The sequence below is a fragment of the Amblyraja radiata genome, chromosome 23 (assembly GCF_010909765.2).
Source record: "Amblyraja radiata isolate CabotCenter1 chromosome 23, sAmbRad1.1.pri, whole genome shotgun sequence".
In the NCBI taxonomy this organism is placed as follows: Eukaryota; Metazoa; Chordata; class Chondrichthyes; order Rajiformes; family Rajidae; genus Amblyraja; species Amblyraja radiata.
The window spans coordinates 37,178,781-37,205,188 of record NC_045978.1 but is presented as its reverse complement, the minus strand read 5'-3'; positions in this window follow the sequence as shown (position 1 = coordinate 37,205,188).

The window sequence follows — 26,408 nt, the reverse complement described above, 5'->3', positions numbered from 1 at the left end:
AAACATTCCTGCAGCAAACCACCGGTCACAGGCATCCCCCTGACCTCTTCCATAACCCAGTTTTTATCCACTTAATGCAGCATGCCGCTAACTGCAAGCTCATCACCGCACTAGCACTGTATGGCAACTCTAATAAGACAGCTAAGTAAAAGATGATTTCCATTTCCTCAACTTCAGTTAATGATACCCTCTCTCTACATCAAGCTGCTGTTCCACTTGCATTTGGAATGTTATTATAAACTAAAGAATGGTTCACCTGTGAGAAGCTGAAGAAATACGTGCAGTGAACACCACGATGCTGCCATAAAGATGCCACAGGAGGTAACAAACGTTGCCATCTTGAATCAAGGCACAAAACAAGTCAGATTCAGTGGGGAATCCAGTGCTGGTGTTTGCCCCAAGCCCTTACATGACAACCTCGAAGAAAGACTGCTGGCTTTCAGTGGAAGATGCAGAGGATATTCTTGAAGAACAGGCTTCATCGTTCCAAGGCAAGAAAGCCTGTTTTCAGATCTTCCTTGTGCAAACAGAGGTGGATGAGGCTGATTGACTGAGAAGGTATACAAAAACAGAAACCTACATGGTGGAAATCTGAAATAACCTTCTGATTCAGCACTCACATAACTATCAATGGACTCCTTGCCTTCTGACAATGAACTCTATCCTTTGAGGAATTGGGTGGTTGCTTCTGATGTGTGACTGGATGGGGAGCCATCAGCCAGGTATGAATGGGTCCACACCATCATAGGCTGGAATGGATCAGCTTTTCAAGAACACATTTAGACATAGAGTCATGGAGTCCCACAGCACAGAAACAGATCCCTCTACCCATCATGTTTATGTTGACCATCAAGTACCTATCTGTATTAATCCCATTTATCACCACTTTATATGCAGCCTCCCATGGCTTGACAATTCAAGTGATCCTCCGGGTACTTCTTAACCCACCGAGTCCGCGCCGACCAGCGATCCCTGCACCTTAACACCATCCTACACACACTAGGGACAGTTTACGCATACATCAAGCCAATTAACCTACATACCTGTACGTCTTTGGAGTGTGGGAGGAAACCGAAGAACTCGAAGAAAACCCACCCAGTCCTAGGGAGAACGTGCAAACTCCATACAGACAGTGGCCGTAGTCAGGATCGAACCCGGGTCACCAGGACTGCAAGCGCTGTAAGGCAGCAACTCTATTGCTGGGCCACTGTGGCCGGTGTTATGCTATGACTACCCTGCCCCACTGCTCTCCCACTCTCATGTTCCAGTTTCCAAAGATCATCTTGTTGAGAAGATTCTTCCTCAGATCCCTTTATAGCTCAAAGCAATATGAGCTATATCGGGCCTCCTACATGGGCTGCCACAATAAAACGCTCACCTATGTCTCTGAAGTAGAGCTTGTGCTTATTTTCCGGACGCTGGTGTCTGCATATTCTCTCCACTGCCCCAGCCTGGTGTCATCAGGTTTACAAGAAGGACAGGAGGTTTACAGGAATGATTAGGCTAACACACGATGAACATTTGTCAGCACTGCACCTGTACTCGCTGGAGTTTAGAAGAATGAGGGGGGACCTGATTGAAACGTACAGATTAGTGAAAGGCTTGGACAGAGTGGATGTGGAGAGGATGTTTCCACTTGTGGGAGAGTCTAGGACTAGAGGTCATGGTATCAGAAAGAAAGGACATTCTTTTAGGAAGGAGATGAGGAGGAATTTATTTTGTCGGAGGGTGGTGAATCTGTGGAATTATTTGCCACAGAAGGCTGTGGAGGCCATCAGTGGATATTTTTAAGGCAGAGGTAGATAGATTCTTGATTAGTACAGGTGTCATAGATTATCGGAAGAAGGCAGGGGGATGGGGTTAGGAGGGAGATATAGATCAGCCATGATTGGCGGTGTAGACTTGATGGGCTGAATGGCCTAATTCTACTCTTACCACTTTTGACCTTATGGCCTTCTTATTCCCTGCTGATTTGCCATAGTCATTAAATTTAGTATTGAATATTGAATGCTGGCTCGAAGGGCTGAATGGTCTACTCCTGCACCTATTGTCTATTGTCTATTGTGATCTCATGTCCAAACTATCCTCTAAAATATGGGGTGTCAGTACATGAGCTGATATCTGTAAAAGTGGAGTGATGATGTTCCTTCACATGCCACTGACTGTCATGGATCGGTGGCTAGGCTCTGTCTTGCTGGAAAAGGATATTGCTTGGCATTTCCCCAATGAAAATGTTAATTTTTCACATAAATGCATTTCCAAATATCATCTGGCTCTTCCGAAGATGGACACAAAACTCTGGAGTAACTCAATGGGTCAGCATCTCTGGAGGAAAAGAATAGGTGACGTTTTGGATTGAGACCGTTCTTCAGACTGAGAGTCAGGGGAAAGGGAAATGAGAGATATAGACTGTGATATAGAGAGATATAAAACAAATTAATTAAATATATGCAAAAAGGTAACAATGATAAAGGAAACAGGCTATTGTTAGCTTTGGGCTAGGTGAAAACGGGTTATTTTTGTTTCAATCTTCTGTTTAAACCAGTATCTGCAGTTCCTTCCGACACATATCATCTGGTTCTTGCTGCATAGAGGCAAGAACTTCATTTGCTGAAGAGCTTCGAGAGGAATTGAATGCTGTGCAATTAATTAAGTGAGCTTTTCACTTGTTGACAGATGGAAGATCATGGCTGAAGATAAGACTGTAGGATGAATGAAGATGGGTTGTAAGAAGATGGATTCAGCAAGAAGGGAATGTCAGTTTGCTCCTGGCTGTAAAGCAAAGATGGTAGATGGCTGATGAGGATATTAAGGCTGCTCCATTTGGATAAGAACATGCAGACGCACATATCCTTCTCTTTGTGTCGGAAGGAACTGTAGTTGCTGGTTTAACCCGTAGATAGACACTAAAAACTGGAGTAACTCAGCGGGCCAGACATCATCTCTCCTGAAAAGGAATCAGTGACATTTTTGGTCAAGATCCTTCTTCAGACTGAGGAAGTAGCTGCAGATTTAAACCAAAGACAGACACAAAGAGCTGGAGTAACTCAGCGGGTCAGACAGCATCTCTGGAGAAAAGGAATAGGTGAATGCTAGTCTGACGAAGTCTGAAGAAGGATCTCGACGCAGAACGTCACCTATTCGTTTTCTCCAGAGATGCTGTCTGACCCGTTGAGTTACTCCAGCTCTTTGTGTCTGTCTTTGGTTTAAATCTGCAGCTACTTCCTCAGTCTGAAGAATGATCTTGACCAAAAATGTCACTGATTTCCTGAGTTGCTCCAGCTTTTTTTGTCTGTCTTGTGTCTGTCCTCTTTGTTTGCTGCTTCTGAAAGAGAGAAAATGAGAGAGGAAATATGATCTGCTGTCAAAGAAATACATTTGGGTGAGCTGACTGCTGTGGTTACATAGTTGGGAGTGTGCTCAAATAGCAAGATATGTGAGTGATACAAGGTAATCCCACAGAAATGAGCTCTGATTATTTGTTGGTTAGTATGGGGGAAGTGATGCACTGTGCTCTCTGTGAGGCGAGAGGAACAGTTAACAAGGTTAACACAAAGCTGCGTAGCAGCGTGAACTGTGAGGAGGATGCTATGAGAATGCAGGGTGACTTGGACAGGTTGGGTGAATGGGCAGATGCACGGCAGATGCAGTTTAATGTAGATAAATGTGAGGTTATTCACTTTGGCAGCAGAAACAGGAAGGCAGATTACTATCTAAATGTGTCAAGTTGGGGAAAGGGGAAGTACAACGGGATCTGGGGGTCCTTGTTCATCAGTCAATGAAATTAAGCATGCAGGTGCAGCAGGCAGTGAAGAAAGCGAATGGCATGTTGGTCCTTATAACAAGAGAAGTTGAGTATAGGAGCAAAGAGGTCCTTCTGCAATTGTATCGGGCCCTTGTGAGACCACACCTGGAGTCTTGTGTGCAGTTTTGGTCCCCTAATTTGAGGAAGGACATTCTTGCTATTGTGGGAGGGCAACATAGGTTTATAAGGTTAATTCCCGGGATGGCAGGACTGTCATATGCTGAGAGAATGGAGCGGCTGGGCTTGTATTGGGTGATTTCACGTAAGGTCACTGGAGCGTAGATCCTCACCCACGTGACCGCAAAATCCAACTGGGGTACATGCGTCACTTCCGGTACATGTTAGTGATGCTGAAAACACGCACTTTCACACCCGTTAAAAACCGCGAAAGCGGCCCGTTTTTGAGCTGTATATTACTGTGCCAGTCGGGGTGACCGTGAGGCACAGCTACCTAACTTTACAGTCCAGAAGAAAGATAAAAACTAAGGTAAATTCAAGAGGGAGCTGAAGGTGCAAAAACAGCGGAAGTGGTTAGCGGACATTTGCCGTGGAGATATAAAGATCGAAAATATCGGGAATTATCGCGTTTGCTCGCTGCATTTCATCAAAAGTAAGGCATTATTGACGTTTTATCTTTATTCATTTGTTATATGAAAAGTTTTAAAAGTGAAAAATCCGTCAGTAAAATTGCAAAATCGCCCATGGTTCTCAGGTGGGTTTTAACATGCAAAATGAAGACGCTTCTGAAGCTCCATTTACCATTTAAATAATCGTAAACTATCAATGCGTTTTGAAATAAATTTTACTCAGATGCAAGCTAAGGAATGGGATAATTGTCAGCTGTTGATTGGACAAAATCAGGACATTTTATTATTTGCCAAAATATATTTCTCAATGTTTCTTGTTTAAAGCCTGCACAATCACCCAAACTACTTATTTATTTATCATCTAATAACAAACAAGCCTGCAGCATGGAATGATGTCAACAATCCTGATTGGACACCCACTGTGAGCAGGATAAACAATGTGCACAAGAACGCCATGCACGTGCACCAAGAAGAGAGTATTAAAGCAGATTATCCCATTCCTTAGCTTGCATCTGAGTAAAATTTATTTCAAAACGCATTGATAGTTTACGATTATTTAAATGGTAAATGGAGCTTCAGAAGCGTTTTCATTTTGCATGTTAAAACCCACCTGAGAACCATGGGCGATTTTGTAATTTTACTGACGGATTTTTCACTTTTAAAACTTTTCATATACAAATGAATAAAGATAAAACGTCAATAATGCCTTACTTTTGATGAAATGCAGCGAGCAAACGCGATAATTCCCGATATTTTCGATCTTTATATCTCCACGGCAAATGTCCGCTAACCACTTCCGCTGTTTTTGCACCTTCAGCTCCCTCTTGAATTTACCTTAGTTTTTATCTTTCTTCTGGACTGTAAAGTTAGGTAGCTGTGCCTCACGGTCACCCCGACTGGCACAGTAATTTACAGCTCAAAAACGGGCCGTTTTCGCGGTTTTTAACGGGTGTGAAAGTGCGTGTTTTCAGCATCACTAACATGTACCAGAAGTGACGCTTGTACCCCAGTTGGATTTTGCGGTCACGTGGGTGAGGATCTACGCTCCAGTGACCTTTCGTGAAATCACCCTATACTCTGTAGTTAAGAAGGATGAGAGGCAATCTTATTGAAACATATAAGATTATTAACGGTTTGGATACGCAAGAGGCAGGAAACATGTTCCCGATGTTGGGGGAGTCCAGAACCAGTGGCCACTGTTTTAGAATAAGGGGTAAGCCATTTAGAACGGTGACGAGGAAACACTTTTTCTCACAGAGAGTTGTGAGTGTGGAATTCTCTGCCTCAGAGGGCGGTGGAGGCCAGTTCTCTGGATACATTCAAGAGAGAGCTAGATAGGGCTCTTAAAGTTAGCGGAGTCAGGGGATATGGGGAAAAGGCAGGAATGGGATACTGATTGGGGATGACTCGAATGACCTACTCCGGCACCTATTGTCTATTATCTATTGTTGGATAGGGGTTGGATATCCATTCACTGGGATCCCTGTGTTTTCTCATCGGATTATCTTCCTGCACTGTATCCACATCTTCAGCCTTGCTCCCAGCATCGTTTGCAGTTGCTCTCTGCTTCCACTGCCTTCCAAGAACTCGACTTGGTTAGGAGCTTCCATGGATGTGGCATATCCCTCCTGCTCCATAGTACCCCGGACAGTCTCCAGTGCACCTTTGGGAGGGGTTCAATCACAATTACAATCACAATCACAATACTTTATTAACCAAGTATGTTTTGTAACATACGAGGAATTTCATTTGCCAAGTCAGTCATACAAATAAAAATCAGCGGAGCCCACAAAATACATTTTAACATAAACATCCACCGCAGTGACTCCTCCACATTCCTCACTGTGATGGAAGGCGAAAGTTCAATCTCTTCTCTTTTTTATTCTCCCGCGGTTGTGGGGCTCGAGCCCTCTGTTGACGGGACGATCTTGACTCCCTTAGCCGGCGGCATTTGGGCCCTCCGCATCGGGGCGATCAGCTCCTGCATCGAGGGGATGTCGGCTCCACCGCGCCGGCGATCGGACCCCTGGTCGGGGCTGATCGAACCTCTGCGTTGTTGGACCTCCCGAAAAAGATACTTTCCCTCAGTTATTCTTGCTATATTTCCGCATCAGGATGAGTTCCAAAATGTCGAGAATCACCAGTTCCAATCAAAGCATTCCTCCCCTTTTCGAAGAATAATGCCAGACAACTAATTGTGGTAACTTTAATGGTCTAACAATATTGAGCTTGTTATAAATGATAGTTTAGTTTAGTTTAGCTTAGTTTAGTTTAGGGATACAGCTCAGAAACAGGTCCTTCAGCCCACCGAGTCCGCAACCACCAGCGATCCCCGCACATTAATGTTATCCGACACACACTAGGGACAATTTATACATACCAATTAACCAACAAACCTGTATGTCTTTGGAAAGTGGGAGGAAACCGAATATCCCGCAGGTCACGGGGAGAACGTACAAACTCTGTACAGACAGCCACAGAGTCGGGATCGAACTCGGGACTCTGGCGCTGCAACTCTACCGCTGCGCCACCGTGCCGCCCCTAAATATTCTGCTGCTTTGCCTCCTTTCTCCATCGAGGGTCTTCGCTCCCTTTCCAATTGCTAACAGATGGGCATGTTAAACTGTTCACTTTTGAGATAACTGGAAAGTGTTTCCAGGTGGACTCTGGTAATTCTCTCAGCCTTCATGTGCGAATGTAATTGCCCCAAGACACAGTGGCAGATTTGAAAGGAGCCGTTCATAATTGCATTTACAAATAGGAAAATGCACTATTGCGCAAAACCGGTTGCTAGGTTACTATAAATGGATAACCAGCAGTTATTACATTTTGTCAATACTGAAAGCCCTAAAGGTTTGTGATAAATTGCATGCAAGGTATTCTTAGACTTGAAATTGAAAAATGGAGGGTGCAGAGGGTATTGTGCACTTTTGAAGTTTTACACTGCATAACATTAGCATTGATTGTCCATTCAAGAACTATTATTTGATAGAGGGTCATTGTAAATGGAACTCTGTACTACAGTCAAGCAGCATGTAAACCAAGGATTTCTCATGGATCGCTCTGATACAATAATATTACAAAGGCCAAATCCTTTTCAGATGCTTTAGTTTAGTTTTAGTTCAGAGATACAGCACAGACTAGTCCACACCGACCAGCGATCCCCGCACATTGACACTATCCTACATACACTTTACAATTTACACATATACCAAGCTAATTAACCAACACATCCAGAACTTTAAAGAATACTAGACCAAGTGCAGACCCGTTGGGTCTGCTCCTCCAACGCACACGTTCCCTACCCATAGCCCCCACGGGAGGCATGGTCCTCCAACTCAAGCCGTTCCCGGTCGTAAGATTCCAGCACCCCCCTTGTGATGTCATCAGTTGAAGCTGGTTGTTTTAATTTCAAAGTCTTATCACTTTTTTAGACTCTTAATCAGTAACCAGACTAAGTGTGACCCATTGGGTCCCAGTCACATGGGAGGCCTGGTCCTCCAAATGCAACCCATTGCCCAACGCAATATTCCACCACTCACCTGTTCCCCCAATGCAACCTGTTCACCCAAAGCAATATTCCACCACTCAGGGGAGGGGGTGTGTGGGGGAGGGGCATGTGGGGAAGGGGGCATGTGGGGGAGGGGGGAGGGTGTGAGGGGGGGAGATGGTGGGGGGAGGATTGTTGTGGGGGAGGGTGTGTGTGGGAGAGGGGGGGTGTGGGGGGGAGGGGAGGTGTGGGGAAGGGGTGGTGTGGGGGAGGGGTGTGTGGGGGAGGGGGGTTGTGGCAGAGGGGGGATGTGGGGGTGGGGGTGGGGGGTGGGGAAGGGGGCGTTTTTACAATTTTTAAACCTTCATAACTTTTGTACTATTTCGCGAATCGGAACAAAACTTATTTGACTTGCAGCAGAGAAGAATGATGAGTAAGGTGGCGAAAAATCATAGCGTTAAGGGGGATCGTTTTTGTGCAAATTTAAATACAATGCAGACCAGTCAAGTGGTCAAGATGAGAGTTTTAGTAATAGTATAGATGTCGAAATAATTCGAGAAATAAATCTTAAAATGTTCAGATAAGGTGTCCTGGCCTCGGGGGGAAATATGTAAATCGGAATATGTAAAAATGTTATCATTACTGCGTAGTGTTTTTGCGAAGATGTAAAGACAACCACATATACATACACACATATACACACACGTACAAGATCAGACTTTTAATAAGAATATGAACGGCAAGGGTCCCAGCATCAATCCCTACGGTGCCCCACTGGTCACAGGACCAGAATCACAAAAACTATTTTTGTCCATAATCCCCTGTCTCCTCTCACCAGTTTTAGATCCAGTTTGCAAAAGTGTTCGGTTCTCCCACTGATTCCACTGGTTCTCCCACTGATTCTTATCCATGCCGACTCACCCGCTGTGGACACCGACTCGTCAGCCACGGACCACGATGACGGAGGAGGACTCGCTCGCCACGGACCACCATGACAGAGCACCCGCCGGGTAGGACCGGTTCATTCACCAATCAGCCCTAAGCCACCGGCGTCGAAGGAACCATGCCACCGAGAGCAAGGTGGTGGGGAGGGACCCAGCATGGGAGGGCCGCAGTGAACAAAGGGTGGCCCCGAGAACAAAGGGGGGATTGGCGGGGAGAGGCGAGGAGGAGGGCCCCCACCAAGTGTGGCGGCAGGCAACAGATAGGACAGTTCGGTACTTTTGTAACTTTGTCGATCTAGGTACCCTATTTACATGAGACAATAAAGTGTAATTCATTCATTCATTCATTCATTCATTCATTCATTCATTCATTCATTCATTCATTCATTCATTCACCTTTTGTAGCATCTTCCCAACCTGAGAAAGACTTCTTTATGTTGAATCTCTGCTCCTGTTAGCCAGCAACGTTTCTCTCTGTACCAATATGCTACCTCCAGTTGGGGATTGAATGTCGACGTTAATCAGGTGTGACATTAATTCAAACATGAACCAGTCTCCAATCTGGGTGAAGGATAGCTGTACAAATACACACCAGTATCTCCAGAGAGAGGTATCTTACAATGCAGTGTGAAAACAAGGTTGGTTTGGACACCTTCATTCTCAATAAAGGTGTTTAAATATTCAGGCTTGTTTTTGTCAGTTGGAATATGCTCCCATTTTAAATATAAATTCTACAAGGATCTTTCCCAACAGCCGAAATGTTGAAGTTGACCCCATCATTGTAACAATCTAAGCTATATTTATCACCTGCTGCTATTTTATTCTGAAGAGTAGTTTGTACTGGAGCCCACCAAAGAGAAAGCAATTCTGGATTTAGTGTTGGCTTATGAACCAGATTTAATAAGGAAACACAGGATAAAGGAATTTCTGTGCAAAATCCAGAAGATGAAGGATCATTTCATTCCAAAGAGGAAGAAGGATTCTAAGGGGAGAAGAGGCAACCGTGGCTGACAAGGGAAGTTAGGGATGGAATCAAACTAAAAGATAAGGTGTATAACATAGCAAAGAGTAGCGGGAAGCCAGAGGATTGGGAAATTTTTAAAGGACAAGAGAAGGTAACAAAAAGGGCAATACGGAGTGAAAAGATGAAGTACGAGGGTAAGCTGGCCAAGAATATAAAGAAGGATAGTAAAAGCTTCTTTAAGTATGTTAAGAGAAATAGATTAATAAAGACAAATGTGGGTCTCTTGAAGGCAGAACCAGGTGAAATCTTTATGGGGAACAAGGAAATGGCAGAAGAGTTGAACAGGTACTTTTGGTTCTGTCTTCGTTAAGGAAGGCACAAACAATCTCCCAGATGTACTAGAGGACAGAGGATCTAAGGAGACAGAGGAACTGAAATAAACTTGCAGTAGGCAAGAAATAGTATTGGGTAGACTGATGTAACTGAGGGCTGATAAATCCCCAGGGCCTGATAGTCTGCATCCCAAGGTACTCAAAGAGGTGGCTCTAGGTGGCTCTAGAAATTGTGGACGCATTGGTGATCATTTTCCAATGTTCTATAGATTCAGAATCAGTTCCTGTGGATTGGAGAGGAGCTAATGTTATCCCACTTATCAGCTGACGCCACGGAACCTCCCCCCCCCAAAGGAAGGAATAGAACGCGCTAACCTTCTACAAGAATGGTCGAGGGCGGCTCCTGCTGTGGGTCAGAGGCACCCAGGCTGTGGGTCGGGATGGTGGAGCCCACGAGCGCAGTCGACGCTCCGGCTGTGGGCCATCCGGGCCGTATGCCGAGGGGTGCGAGGAGACCAATGCAAAAGCCGCAGGTTTGACGAGACACAGTTGCATCTCATCGACCAGCAGGGGATCGTATCCTGAGAAATACAGCAGCCAGCAATGGCTGGGAGATGTCTGCAACAATGCAAATAAAGAAGAAAAAAGGACTAAACTAATTGCTAAACCCGGCAAGGTCATTACAGTGTAAAAAAGTGAAAAGAAACAAAACAAACTACAGTGAGCAAACAAGTCCGAAGTGGTAGGACAGTTCAAATTATCGAGGTTGCAGTGACACCATCCAACCTGAAGTGGTGCTGTTGCCAGCTGTCAGGCTGCAGGGACAGCATCTGGTCAGAAGGTGACGCTGTGAACGGCGGTCGGACTGCAGTGACGGCATCCGTCTGGAAGGTGGCACTAGTGACGGCGGTCAGAGAAGGTCGAGCGTCGCTTCCAGCCCACCAGCTGCTGCCCACCAGAGCTGAGAGGCCGTGGCTGCTGTCACTTCCCCATCAGCCGTCGCTCCCCCCACCAGTCATTGCTCCCCCACCAGCTGCTGCAGGAACTGCGAGTTTAGCAGTCCCCCGCCCCCAGCATCACCGCCGCCCACCCCAGGAGTGGGGAGAGAGCGGGCTTGCCCATTACCCTGCCAGCCGCTGCTCAAGGTCTAGCCTCGCGATAGAGCGGGCCTAACTGGGGCGGCTGCCCGAAGACTTCCTTTTGCACCTCACTGGCACAGACCCCGAAGATCCCTGGGCACTGGCTGCCTGTCCGATCGGGCTGTGGTCGGCCCAGCAGTGGGGTGGAGCCTCGGCCAGTCGTGAGTTGACGGTCCCGCCACGGATTCCCTGGCAGCTTCCAGTCTCCTCCGAGGGCGCAGCAGCGCAGCCGGTCTCTGACAACACCGGCGATGGTGTGTGGAGTCCCAACCTGCAGCGGTGGGCCGAGGCCCGTTGATGCCGGCTGCCCCGCACGCATCCACAAATTGCCTAGGTTGGCCGCCTTTAAAGGCCACCAAAATCACGGCCGCGGCCTACTTCCACATGGGCAGCAGCTGGTGGGGGAGTGCCGGCAGCCATATCCTCTTGGCCTCTCAACCCCGGTGGTGGACTCCAGGCGGGTCATGCGGGAGAGATTGGCGGCCATCAAGCGGGAGAGATTGGCGGCCATGAAGCAAGGCCCAGATCGCATTCATCGACACGGGCGGCCTGTGGCATACCTTACGGTAGGGCTGGGTTGGTGGCAGCATCGTTCAGCAGGGCAGGGCTGGGGTGGGTCACCAACGTAGCGGTGTGACAATAGGTTTTAGGATAATCTGGCTTTATTCGGTGAGATAATAGGTTTGAAATACATACACGTTTGGTCCTCTAGCATATTGTCATTGCTGCTGCAGCTGGGCGAGGGTGTTGTCTTGAGCTCAGCTACCTGTCGACTGGGGACCTCCAGGTGAGATATGCTTAAGTACTAGGACATTCCCCCTAACCCCATGTCGTCACATGACAGCCCTCGTAACCACTGACAAGGGTTCGACCACAAGTGGTCCGACTATCAGCTGACGCCACACTGGAATATTTTGAGAATGTAACGTAAAATGGATGAAGGAGAGCCACCGGATATAGTGTATCTGGACTTTCAGAAAGCCTGGTCCCACACAGGAAATTAGTGGACAAAATTAGAGCACATGGTAATGGGGGTAGGGTATTGACATGGATAGAGAATTGGTTGGCAGACAGGAAACAAAATGAAGGAATAAACGGGCCCCTTTCAGAAAGGTAGGCAGTGGCAAGTGGAGTGCCGCAAGGGTCGGAGCTGGAGCCACAACTATTTACAATTTATTTTAATGATTTAGATGATGGGATTAAAAGTAACACTAGAAAATTTACAGATGACACAAAGCTGGGTGGCAATGTGAACTGTGAAGAGGATGCTAGGAGGTTGCAGGGTGACTTGGACAGGTTGGGTGAGTGGGCCGATGCTTGGCAGATGCAGTATCTATTTTACTAAATCTCTGTTCTTGACCGCTTTTGGCCCTCTGTGCTGTGATTTCCAAGAGAACGCCGCCACCTATGGCCGTCCTTTTTGGCCAACTCGCTCAGAGCCCAACTCCGCCGTATGTGTGCCGAGGATTTTTCCCATCGATGAAATATGACAGAGATATTAATGTTTTTACAAAATTCCCCATTCTCTCTGCTGCCCCTGCTGGAGGGAGGGGGAGGGACTATAAAACCAGGAAGTGGTGTGCCTCAATCAGTCTCTGCAAGTGGTGTGCCTCAATCAGTCTCTGCAAGCGATGTGCCTCAATCAGAGCTCTGAATGACACTGAACAAATGTCTCCACAGCTGTGTGTACCCATAATGTGGTTTGAAAATGAATATATGGTTAGTTGGAAGTAAAAAAGCACTGCCTGCAAATGGTTGTTTGGGTTTGGGTTGAAGTAAAAAGGCACTCTCTCTCTCACTCTCCCCTCCTCTCTCTCCCCCCACCTCTCTCTCCCTATCCCTCTCTCTTTCTCTCTCTCTCCTCCCTGTCTCTCTCCCTTTCTCTCTCTCTCTCCCCTCCATCCCCTCCTCCTCCTCCGTTCCTCCCCTAAACCTCCCGCCCCTCCACACACCCCTACCCCCTTCCCTCCACCCTCCCTCCCCATCCCTGCTCCCCACCTCTCCCCCTCCCCTCACCTCACTCCCCTCTCAGCACAACCATCTCTCTCCCCCTCCCCCTCTCTCCTCCCCCCCTCTCTCCCCCCCTCTCTCTCTCCCCCTCTCTCTCTCCCCTCCCCCTCCCTCTCTCTCTCTCCCCCCCTCCCTCCCCTAAACCCCCTACCCTCCACACCCCCTACCCTCTTCCATCCACCCTCCCCCTCCCTGCTCCCCACCTCTCCCCCTCTCAGCACCCCCTCTCTCTCCCCCTCACTCTCACTCTCTCTCTCCTCCCCCACCTTTTCCCCCTCACCCAACCTCCCTCTTCTCCTCCTCTCCACCCCCCTCTCCCTCTTGCCCCTCTGTCTGTGTCTCTGTCTCTGTCTCTGCCCCTTCTCTCTCTGCCCTCACTCTCTACCCCCCCCCCCCCCCCCCCCCCCCCGCTCTCTAGATGTGACTGCAAGGGTGGTTATGGGGTTAAAGGAGAAAATTAATAATATTAATATAATATCAAGGGGGATAATTAGCGTGAGTGCGGAGGGGGGGGGGGGTAGTTAGTGTGTGTGACGCTGCATGCCGCCTCCCCCTCCCACAACTGCACGTTGGGGGAACAGACCCAACGGGTCTGCACTTGGTCTAGTAATGTATATAAATGTGAGGTTATCCACTTTGGTGGCAAGAACAAGGAGGCTCTCTCCCCCTCCTCTCTCCCCCTCCTCTCTCCCCCCTCCTCTCTCCTCCTCTCTCCCCCCCTCTCTCTCCACTCCCCTCTCTCCCCCCACTCACTCCCCCCCTCTCCTCTCCTCCCTCTCCTCTCCCCCCTCTCCTCTCCTCCCCTCTCCTCCCCTCTCCTCTCCCCCTCTCCTCTCTCCCCTCTCCTCTCCCCCCTCTCCTCTCCTCCCCTCTCCTCTCCCCCTCTCCTCTCCCCCCCTCTCCTCTCCCCCCCTATCCTCGTCCCCACCCCTCTCCTCTCCCCCCCTCTCCTCTCCCCCTCTCTCCTCTCGCCCCCATCTCCTCTCTCCCCCCTCTCCTCTCTCCCCCCCTCTCCTCTCCCCCCTCTCCTCTCCCCCCTCCTCCCTCCCCCCCTCCTCTCTCCCCCCACCTCTCTCCTCCGCTCTCTCCCCCCTCATCTCTCCTCCCCCCCTCTCTCCCCCCCTCTCTCCATCCCCCTCTCAGCCCCCCTCGCTCCCCCTCTCTCCCCCCTCTCTCTCCACCCCTCTCTCTCACCGCCCCCCTCTCCTCCCCCCCCCTCTCCTCTCCCCCCCTCTCCTCTCTCCCCCCTCTCCTCGTCCCCCCCTCTCCCTCCCCCCCTCTCTCTCTCCCCCCCTCTCCTCTTCCTCTCCTCTCCTCTCTCTGCATCCTCTCCTCTCATCCCCCCTCCCCCTCTCTCTCTCTCCCCTCTTTTACTCCCCCTCCTCCCCTCCATCCCCTCCTCCTCCGTTCCTCCCCTAAACCTCCCGCCCCTCCACACACCCCTACCCCCTTCCCTCCACCCTCCCTCCCCATCCCTGCTCCCCACCTCTCCCCCTCCCCTCACCTCACTCCCCTCTCAGCACAACCATCTCTCTCCCCCTCCCCCTCTCTCCTCCCCCCCTCTCTCCCCCATCTCCCCCCTCTCTCTCTCCCCTCCATCCCCTTCCCCACCCTCCCTCCCCTAAACCCCCTACCCTCCACACCCCCTACCCTCTTCCATCCACCCTCCCCCTCCCTGCTCCCCACCTCTCCCCCTCTCAGCACCCCCTCTCTCTCCCCCTCACTCTCACTCTCTCTCTCCTCCCCCACCTTTTTCCCCCTCACCCAACCTCCCTCTTCTCCTCCTCTCCACCCCCCTCTCCCTCTTGCCCCTCTCTCTCTGTGTCTCTGCCCCTTCTCTCTCTGCCCTCACTCTCTACCCCCCCCCCCCCCCCCCCCCCCGCTCTCTAGATGTGACTGCAAGGGTGGTTATGGGGTTAAAGGAGAAAAATTAATAATATTAATATAATATCAAGGGGGATAATTAGCGTGAGTGCGGAGGGGGGGGGGGGGGTAGTTAGTGTGGTGTGACGCTGCATGCCGCCTCCCCCTCCCACAACTGCACGTTGGGGGAAACAGACCCAACGGGTCTGCACGTGGTCTAGTAATGTATATAAATGTGAGGTTATCCACTTTGGTGGCAAGAACAAGGAGGCTCTACGCTCTCCCTCCTCTCTCCCCCTCCTCTCTCCCCCCTCCTCTCATCCCTCCTCTCTCCCCCCCTCTATCTCCACTCCCCGCCTCCCCCCACTCTCTCCTCCCCCCCTCTCCTCCCTCCCTCCCTCCTCTCCCCCCTCTCTCTCCCCTCTCCTCTCCCCCCTCTCCTCTCCTCCCCTCTCCTCCGCCCCCTCCCTCTCCCCCCCCTCTCCCTCCCCCCCTCTCCTCTCCCCACCCCTCTCCTCTCCCCCCTCTCCTCTCCCCCCTCTCTCCTCTCCCCCCCCTCCTCTCTCCCCCCCTCCTCTCTCCCCCCTCTCTCCCTCCCCCCATCTCTCTCTCCCCCCCGCGCCTCTCCTCCCCTCTGCCTCTCCCCCTCTCCCGGCCCCCTCTCTCCTCTCACCCCCCCTATCCTCTCCCCCCCCCTACTCCCTCCCCCCCTCCTCTCCTCCCCCTCCCCCCTCTCCTCTCCCCCCTCGCCTCTCTCCCCCCTCTCCTCTCCCCCCTCTCCTCTCCCCCATCCTCCCTCTCCCCTCCGCTCTCCCCCTCCCACCTCTCTCCTCCTCTCTCCCTCCCCCCCCTCTCTCTCCTCCCCCCTCCCCGCTCCTCTCCCCCCCCTCTCTCCCCCACTCCCTCCCCCCCTCTCCCCCTCTCTCCTAGTCCCCCTCTTCCCCCCGCCCCCTCTAACCCCCCTCTCCTCTCCCCCCTCTCTCTCCTCCCCCCCCTCTTCGCCCCCACTCTCTCTCCCCCCCTCTCCTCTCGCGCTCCCCCCCTCTCCTCTCCCCCCCTCCGCTCTCCTCCCGTCTCCTCTCCTCTCCTCCTCCTACGCCTCTCCTAGCTCCCCCGGGACCCTCTATATCTCCCCACCCCTCGTCTCCTCTCCTCCCTTCACCGCTCTGACTCCTCCTCCGTTCTTTCGGACCCCACTCCTCCCCCTCCATCTCCCTCCCCTCTCCCGAGAGCTCGAGCTCTCCCAAGAGAGAAAAAACCGCCTCCTCCGTTCCTCCGCATACCCCCCTCCCTCCTCCCTCCCCCCCCGTACCCCTCCCAATACCACTCCCCCACCGTCGTGTTTCCCTCCTCCCTCCCCTCTGCTCCCCCTGCACGGGTCCTCGCTGAGCTTCTCCCCCCAGTGCCCCCCTCCGTACGTATAACCCCTCCCGCTCCCTCCCCTCTTCCCCGAGAGTCCCTCCCCCTCTCTCGTCACCGTCCGCTCAGGCGCAGCCTGCTCTCCTTCCCCCCCTCGCTTCCCCCAACCTCCCGGGAACCTATCCGATCTTGCTCTCGTCGTGGTGCCCCGCATGGGCGCCGCTAACGCACCAAGTGGAGACCCCGGTTCGGGCCCTTACTGCCCCTGGACCCTTACCCTCAGCCTTCTCCCCACCCCATCCCCGTCCCCCCCCCTCCAGGTCCCCTCTCGGCTAAACCCCCTGAGAAGAACAAAGGAGCCCCCCACTCGCAAAAGGTCAGGATGCATGAAGAGGTTGATCCTTACCCCCTCGGGTCCGCATGCGGCCACTTCCTCCCCCCGCCGGTCCGCCCACTCTCGCTCACCTCCTTCACGGATGCCCTCGCCGGCGTCTCCGCCCTGTATCGGTACCGGGAAATGCCATCTTCTCTCCTTATCACTCCTCCTCTCCTCCCCCACCTTTTCACCCCCTCACCCAACCGTCCCTCTTCGCCTCCTCTCCACCCCCCTATCCATCTTGTCCCCTCTCCTGTGTCGCTGTCTCTGGCTCTGCCCCTTCCTCTCTCGCCTCACTCTTTACACCCCTCACCCCCCCCCCCCCCCCCCCCCCCCCCCCCGCTCTCTAGATGTGACTGCAAGGGTGGTTATGGGGTTAAGGAGCAAATTAATAATATTAATATAATATCAAGGGGGATAATTAGCGTGAGTGCGGGGGGGGGGGGGGGGGGTAGTTAGTGTGTGTGACGCTGCATGCCGCCTCCCCCCCCACAACTGCACGTTGGGGGTACAGACCCAACGGGTCTGCACTTGGTCTTGTAATGTATATAAATGTGAGGTTATCCACTTTGGTGGCAAGAACAAGGAGGCAGATTATTATCTCAATGGAGTCAGATGAGGAAAAAGGGAAGTGCAATGAAACCTAGGTGGCCTTGTACACCAGTCACTGAAAGTAACCATGCAGGTACAGCAAGCAGAGAAGTATAGGAGTAAAGAGGTCCTGCTGCAGTTGTACTGGCCTTGGTGAGACTACATCTGGAGTATTGTGTGCAGTTTTGGTCTCCTAATTTGAGGAAGGACATCCTTGCTATTGAGGCAGTGCAGCGTAGGTTCCCGAGGTTAATCCCCGGGATGGCGGGACTGCCATATGAGGAATATTTGGAAAGGCTGGGCTGGTATTCACTTGAATTTAGGATAAGAGGTGATCTTATAGAAACATATACAATTATAAAAGGACTGGCCAAGCTAGATGCAGTAAAAATGTTCCCAATGATGGGGGAGTCCAGAACCAGGGGCTACAGTCTAAGAATAAAGGGGAGGCCATTTAAAACTGAGATGAGGATAAACTATTTCACCCTGAGAGTTGTGAATTTGTGAAATTCTCTGCCACAGAAGGCAATAGAGGCCAATTCACTGGATGAATTTAAAAGAGAGTTAGATAGAGCTCTAGGGGCTAGCAGAATCAAGGGATATGGGGAGAAGGCAGGCAGAGGTTTCTGATTGTGGATGATTAGCCATGATCACGATGAATGGCGGTTCTGGCTCGAAGGGCCTATTTTCTATATTTCTATGTTTCTATGTTTCCTTGTGTATAAAACATTGATGCACTTTGAATTCAGGAGATCTTTCCAGGGGATTCGTCCACTGGGATGCCTCATCCGTGTGTCTGCTTCTTGTACTGAATAAAAACCATTTACATCTGCATCTCTGATCTCTGTTTTGGCTCATTCATAATCACAACACCTCCCACATCATGACATTTTATTTTCCACCATAGCCTTTGATGCAACATCTTATCAAACACCTTCTGGAAATCCCAGTGTAAGACATCCACCAGGTAGATACAAAATGCTGGAGTAACTCAGCGGGACAGGCAGCATCTCTGGAGAGAAGTATGGGTGACGTTTCGGGTCAAGACCCTTCTTCAGTCTGGTAGGCAGGCCGGTCAGAGTTGGTCTTGGCATCATGCTCAGCAGAGACATTGTGGGCCGAAGGGCCTGTTCTTGTGCAATATTGCTCAATGTTGTATATTCTATTATTAATCACAAGATCATTTTCAATAGAACCAACACTCAGTTTATAAATGCCACTTTAAATTAAAAAAATTCATACCAACATTTTATAGATTTCAGGTTAACTTTTCCTGCCTTATTAATCTTTTACTAATTCTTTGTAGTTCTTTAAAGCTTTGGCTTCTTCCTGCTCCTTTTTGGACACATATGATTTCATTTATTTATAGATATTGTTTATGACATTTTATAAATATTCTTGTTTTGTTTCTTGTATGCTGTTTCACACTTGCTTTTTATTATTTTATTCTGTTCGAAATAAATAATTAAATAAATAAATAAATAAATAAATTCCACCCAGAGTCCTGATATGCCTCCCATCTTTGCACATTGATGCAGTGAGTCCTCTTCTTGGAATTAATCTTTTCTTGTCCGAGTGTATCTATTCTGTACATTCTGCAAGATTCCTAAATGCTTGCTGCTTCATCTCGATTGACCAAGTCATTAACTTAATTTCCCAATTCACATCATCTTGTTCAGCTTTCATGCCTTCATAATTACTCTTGTTTAAGTATGATATAATAGTCTCGGACCCATTATTTTTCTCTCAATAATGAATGTGAGATTCAATCACTATTTCCTAGGAGGTACATTCGCAAGCTGGTCATTAATTAATCCTATCGCTTTGCAACATGCCAAGTCTTGTAAAGCCTGCTCTCTGGTTGTCTCCAGAATGAACTGCTCTGAGAAACTATCCCCCAAAGTACTCCACAAATTTCTCATCTAGGCTTCCCTCACAATGCTGATTTCTCCATTCTGAATATAGATTGAAAAGCTCGATGATTATCACTGTGCATTTCCAAGCAGCTCCTACTGTGTGATCTGTCTTGCCACATGGGAACTATAACACAAGGTGACTTTTTAGCCTTTACAATTTACCTCCATCCAAACCTTTCGACATCTTTGTTTGCTGATCTTGGGTAATCTCTCTATTGCACTGAGATTTTTATTAATGAACAGAGTGATTTATCACCTTGTCCAGGCTTCCTGCCCTTCCTAAATATCACAGCCCACTTCTCCCACATCAGTCTTTGAACCATGCATCCACATCTTGAATCTTATCTTGTCCTACGCCAATTTGCACTTGGCTCAGTAATTATGAGCATTCAATTTCTCTCCAACAGCGAGTAGATATAACTAATTCTGATACTGGGCAATCAATGCAGCCTTATGGGTCCAGCACACATGAAGGACACAGCAGTGGCTGCACAGCGAAGCGATACACATACCCCAGTTTGCACTGACAGCGCTGAAGTGGAGAAGTAGGGATGGTTGAAAACTTCAAATTCCTAGGAATCAATATCACCAACAACTTCTCCAGGACCACCCATATTGAATCACTCATGAGAAAGCACACCAACGCCTATATTTCCTTAGAAGGCTTCGGAAGTTCGGCATGTCCCCTAAGCTCTCACCAACTTCTACAGATGCGCCATTTTATTGAGGTGCGTTACTGCTTGGTTTGGGAACAGCTCCATCCAAGACCGTTCAAAAATTGCAGCGAATTGTGGACGCAGCTCAGGCCATCACACAACCCAACCTCCCTTCCTTTGACTCCATTTATACCTCACGCTGCCTCAGCAATGCCAGCAGCATAATAAAGGACAAGTCGCACCCTGGCCATTCCCTCTTCTCCCCTTTGCCATCGGGTAAAAGGGCAAAAGGTATAGAAATGTGCAAATGCACACCACCAGATTCAGGGACAGTTTCTTCCCAGCTGTTGTCAGGTAACTGAATCATCCTACCACAACCAGAGAGCAGGGCTGAACTACTATCTACCTCATTGGTGATCATCTGACTCCTCTTGATTGTACTTTGCTGGCTTTACCTTGCACTAAATATTATTTCCTTATCATGTATCTATACACTGTAAATGGAACGATTGTAATCATGTATTGTCTTTCCGCCGACTGGATAGCACGCAACAAAAAGCTTAAAAAAACCAATAAACTAAACTAAATAATGGTAATTCCCTCTCACAATATTGTTCCCTGCTATTGCAACATTGTCATATTGATGTATGCCTGCCCACCTAACCCCCTGACTCAGGGGATTTGAATTGTTTTATTTATCTATTTACTCCACATTATACGTATTAGTAATTAACATCTTTAACATAAATGTGTTTTTAGGTCACGTCAATTATTTTTTTATTTTACTTTTCAATGCACATATTTGGAATTAAATTAAAGAACAGCCTTCGTTTGCAACAGGCCTGTGTGGAAATTAGGGAGTAAGGCTTTAGGGCCATTAATCCGTCTCATCCTTCCCTGGCCACTGCACGTCATCGACACAAAAAGCTGGAGTGACCCAGCGGGTCAGGCAGTATTTCTGGAGAAAAGGAATAGGAGGCTTTTCTTCATTCTCGACCCTAAATGTCACCCCTTCCTTTTCTCCAGAGATGCTGCCTGACCCGCTGACTTACTCCAGCTTTTTGTGTATGTCTTCGGTTTAAACCAGCATCCGCAGTTCCTTCCGACACTCCATGCTATGGGATGGCTGCAGCCACAAGACTAGAGGCTCAAATTAACCTGCAGCACCACAAAGGGTTATTGCAATCATAGAGTTAGCACACAAGAAGCAGTGCAGATAAAGTACTGTCGCCATATGTCAAATTAAACTGGCAATGACCAAAATCAAAGGCAATAAGGACAAGTTCTTAATATCAGCTAGAAAAATAGCTGAGGTTATTGGAAAGTCGTGCAACGTTGAAGTATTTCTTCAAGAGCCAGAATCTTTCATCCAGTTTTATCTTACATATTTATTGATTGAATTGATTGAAAGATACAGCATGGAAACAGGGCCTTTTGCCCAACGAGTCCACGCAGACTATCGATCACCCGTTCAGACTAGTTCTGTTATATCTGTTATTTAACTTCTGTTAGTTTGGCAAACACTCAAACACAGTCGGGGAAATTATTCAGAAGCCAATTCACCTACAAACCTGCACATCTTTGGGATATGTCCGGAAACCGGAGGCAGTGCAGCGTAGGTTCATGAGATTGATCCCTGGGCTGGCGGGACTGTCATATGAGGAAAGATTGAAAAGACTAGGCTCGTATTCACTGGAGTTTAGAGGGATGAGAGGGAGATCGTATAGAAACATTTAAAATTATAAAAGGACTGGACAAGCTAGATGCAGGAAAAATGTTCCCAATGTTGGGTGAGTCCAGAACCAGGGGCCACAGTCTTAGAATAAAGGGAAGCCATTTAAGACTGAGGTGAGAAAAAACGTTTTTCACCCAGAGTTGTGAATTTGTAGAATTCCCTGCCACAGAGGGAAGTGGATGCCAAGTCACTGGATGGATTTAAGAGAGAGTTAGATAGAGCTCTAGGGGCTTGTGGAATCAAGGGATATGGGGAGAAGGCAGGCACGGGTTATTGATTGGGGACGATCAGCCATGATCACAATGAATGGCGGTGCTGGCTCGAAGGGCCAAATGGCCTCCTCCTCCACCTATTTTCTATGTTTCTATGTTTCAACCGGTGGAAAACCACGCGGTCGCAGGGAGAACATGCAAACTCCACATCAACAGCACCCAGGGTCAGGATCGAACCCGAATCACGGGCGCTGTGAGGCAGCAGCTCTACCATCTGCACCACTGTACTACCCCTATGAACATTTGGAAACATTCTCTTCTTCACTGGAACTGAAGGAAGTGTCAGCTTAATTTGCAGGTATGATATCTACCATAACCTTATCCAAAAGTAAATTTTAAAGCAAACACAAAAACGTGCAGGTAGCGCAAATTCAAAGGTGAATGGTACTGAAGTGCAGGCATCTGTAAAATCTCAGGAGCTCCGCATTTTAGAATCTTAGAGTGATACAGCGTGTAAATAGGTCCTTCAGCCCAACTTGCCCACACCGGCCAACATGTCCCAGCTACACTAGTCCCACTTGCCCGTGTTTGGTCCATATCCCTCCAAACCTCTCCTATCCATGTATCTGTCTTACTGTTTCTTAAATGTTGGGATAGTCCCAGCCTCAACTACCTCCTCTGGCAGCTTGTTCCATACTCCCACCACCCTTTGTGCAAAAAAGTTACCGAACGAAAACTGCTTACACAGCAGTGTTAAACCTCCACTCTTTTTCTATAGGATCCTGGTGCATTTTTTAGTTAAAGAATTACTGTAAATTCATCCCTATAATCCAAGGGGATTAGTTTGCAATGATCACCACTGGGATTCTCCTCTGGTTACATTTCAGCCAGTCTCAACCCAGTCCAGCCCAGTCCTATCACTTGGTCACATTCACCTCTACCCTCGCTGGTGAAGGAAATCTACTCCTGCCTCCGGCTACAAATTAGAGGGTTGAGACTGAGTACAAAATGGAAGCTGCAACTTCAGCCCAGGACTCAGAACTGCTGCAGTCAACAGTGCTGCCTCTCAAATCAAATAGTATGTTGCCACCAAGCCTAACCTAGACACATGGAATTGCAGAGGTGCTGGTTTATAAATAAAAACACTATAAAGTTTATTTACAGCAGGTCAGGCAGCATCTCTGGAAGACATGGATAGGCAACTTTTCAGATCAGGACCCTTCTTCAGACTAATTGTAGTGGGGGAGGAGAAAGCTGAGAAAAAAGATTGGGGCAGAACAAGGCCTGGCAAATGATAGTGGAATAAACTGCACACTTATGATAGACACAAAATGCTGGAGTAACTCAGCGGGACAGGCAGCATCACTGGAGAGAAGGAATGGATGAAGTTTTGGGTCGAGACCCTTCTTCAGGATGTAAACCAGCATCTGCAGTTCCCTCCTACATACTGAACACTTATTCTTGGTCCATCCAGGCCTGTTGCATCTCTTGGTTGCTAACCATATTGACTCTCCTTCCCCTTCCCATACCAAGCTGGGCCTCCTCCATTGTTAGAGTGGCACTGCATGCAATCTGGAGGAACAACACATCATATTTCATTAGGAGAGCTTACAACCCAGCAGTATGAATATTGAATTCTTCAAATTTAGATAACAACCCATGCACCGTCCTCCTCTCTTCCCTGTGCCTCACATGGAAACATCCATTACTCCCACTATCCCACCCTCTCCTCTATCTGTCTTCCTGAGATGCTGCCTGACCTGCAGTTTGCTTTAAATCATGTCTAAGCTTTCAGGCAGACTTGAAAGCCCTCAGGATAAAGGAGGATTTCAATATTACCATGTGAAGGAGGGAACTGCTGATGCTAGTTTACACTGAAGATAGACACAAAATACTGGGATAACTGAGCTCAGTCTGAAGAAGGGTCTCGACCCGAAACGTCACCCATACCTTCTATCCAGAGATGCTGTTGTTACTCTAACGTTTTGTGTCTATTCAATGTCATTATTGCCTTTCACTGAAACAGATTATCTGCTCCTTAACACAGCTCTGGTTAGAGTAGTTGTCCATAAATTAGTGTTTGTGTCTGTATATTAGAATAATGAGTACTCATGGTTACTTTTGAAAAAAAAAAATAATGAGTACTCTTCATGCCCACTCAATGCATGTCATGTAAAGTGGGAAACATGAGTGGTGTTGATGTTCAGAGAATATTTTAAATTGTTCCTCCAATGAATGTAGAGAAAGATCTTTAGTTTAGTTTAGTTTTGAGATACAGCGCGGAAATAGGCCCTTTGACCCACCGAATCCGCACCGACCAGCGATCCCCGCACATTAACGCTATCAGACACTAGGAAATATTTTTACATTTACCGAGGCATCTCCTTGTTGTCCATTGCTGGAAAGATACTGACGGTGTCATCCTCAACCCGCCTAATCAATAAGGTGGCGGAAGCGAGTTTGCCGGAGTCTCAGTGTGGTTTCAGACCTGGTCCCAGCACTGCTGATATGAACTTCACGGTGAGACAGATACAGGGAAAATGCATCGAGCAGAAGATGGACCTCTACGCAGTCTTCATCGACTTTGTAAAGCCCTTTGATATGGTCAACCAGGAGGCTCTGTGGTTGATGCTTCACAAGCTCGGCTGCCCAAGAAAGTTCATCCAGATCATCCGCCTCTTCCATGATGGCATGACAGGAATAGTTCTGGTCAACGGCAAAACTTCTGCACCTTTTGACATCTCCAATGGAGTGAAGCAAGGTTGCGTTCTGGCCCCTGTACTCTTCAACCTCTTCATCGGCTGCATCCTGAGTCACGCACTCCAGGACCTCGACCGTGGCGTGTACCTGAAGCACCGTCTGGACGGATCTCCCTTTGACCTTCGACAACTGAACGGCAAAACCAAGACGCACGAACGGCTCATTCCCGAAGCCCTTTTTTGCGGATGGCAGCGCCCTCACGGCTCACGAGGAGTCTGACCTCCAGTTCATTGTGACCAAATTTGTGGAAGCAGCACAGGCACTTGGTCTCACAATCAGTCTCAGCAAAACGGAAATCATCCACCAGCGGGCTCCATATTCTGCAGCACCGCCCCCCAAGTGTGCACATTGACAGCACACAGCTGAAACCCATTGACTCCTTCAAATACTTGGGAAGTGTAATATCATCTGATGGCTCCCTGGACAAGGAAATCTCAACGAGAATCAGCAAAGCCAGTCAAGCACTTGGACAACTGCGTACACGAGTGTTGAACCACCACAGCATCAAGTTGTCAACTAAACTCAAAGTCTACAAAGCAGTTGTGTTTTCCAGCCTGCTCAATGGCTGTGAAACGTGGCCCTTGTACAAGAATCACATCCGTCAACTTGAGATGTTCCATATACACTCGTTACGGTCTATCATGTGCATTTACTGGCAGGACAAAGTGCCCAATCTAGAAGTATTGGACAGATCCAGCTTCACAGGCATCAAGGCAATGATCATCAAAGCACAGCTCCGATGGACTGGGCAGGTCATGAGGATGGATGAAATCCGCATGCCTTGACAGGCGTGCTATCCCAGGGACAAAGGAACTGTAGGCGTCCCAGGAAGTGATACAAAGATTGTGTCAAGGACCATCTCCACTATTGTGATCCAGCGCCCAAGCAACTGGAAGCCTGCGCCAGTGACAGAACACGCTGGCGCGCAGCAGTGCGAACAGCAGCCAGCAGCTTCAAGGAGCGCCGCATAGAGCGACTTACCAAAGCCAGGGGGAGGAGGACGGCTGCCTCGCAGAACCCACCAGTGATGACCTTCATCTGCCCCCACAGCCCTCGAGTGTGTGGCTCATGAATTGGACTCGTGAGCCATGTCAGAACTCACCGGATATGAGACCGCACAACTCGCCATCGTCGTTACTGACGGGCCACCACCACCACATTAGGAAATATTTTTACATTTACACCAATCCAATTAACCTACAAACCTGTACATCTGGGTTGTGGGAGGAAAATAAGGTTCTTGGAGAAAACCCTGGCAGGTCACGGGTAGAATATACAAACTCCGTACAGACAAGCACCCGTGGCAAGAATCAAACCCAGGTCTCTGGCGCTGCAAGCGCTGTAAGGCAGCAACTCTACCGCTGCACCACCGTGCCACCCAGAATTGCTTGCATTTACCATATATTATGATAAAAGTATATTTTTGGAAGAAATTAAGTACTCTTCAAATACCTTATTGGTTGTTGTTCTCAAAAGTTCTAAGTACACTGTAGACTTCATCCAATTCTCAATCCATTCTTTACATGGAACAATAATCAACATTTCACTTTGAACTGACTTGGAAGGAGAATTATCAAACCAAACTTGGCATTAGAACACTAGAGAAGCTCAATGATTCTCACTGCAATGGGCTATCAATATTGTTGTTGGGAAAATGTGGAAGCAGATG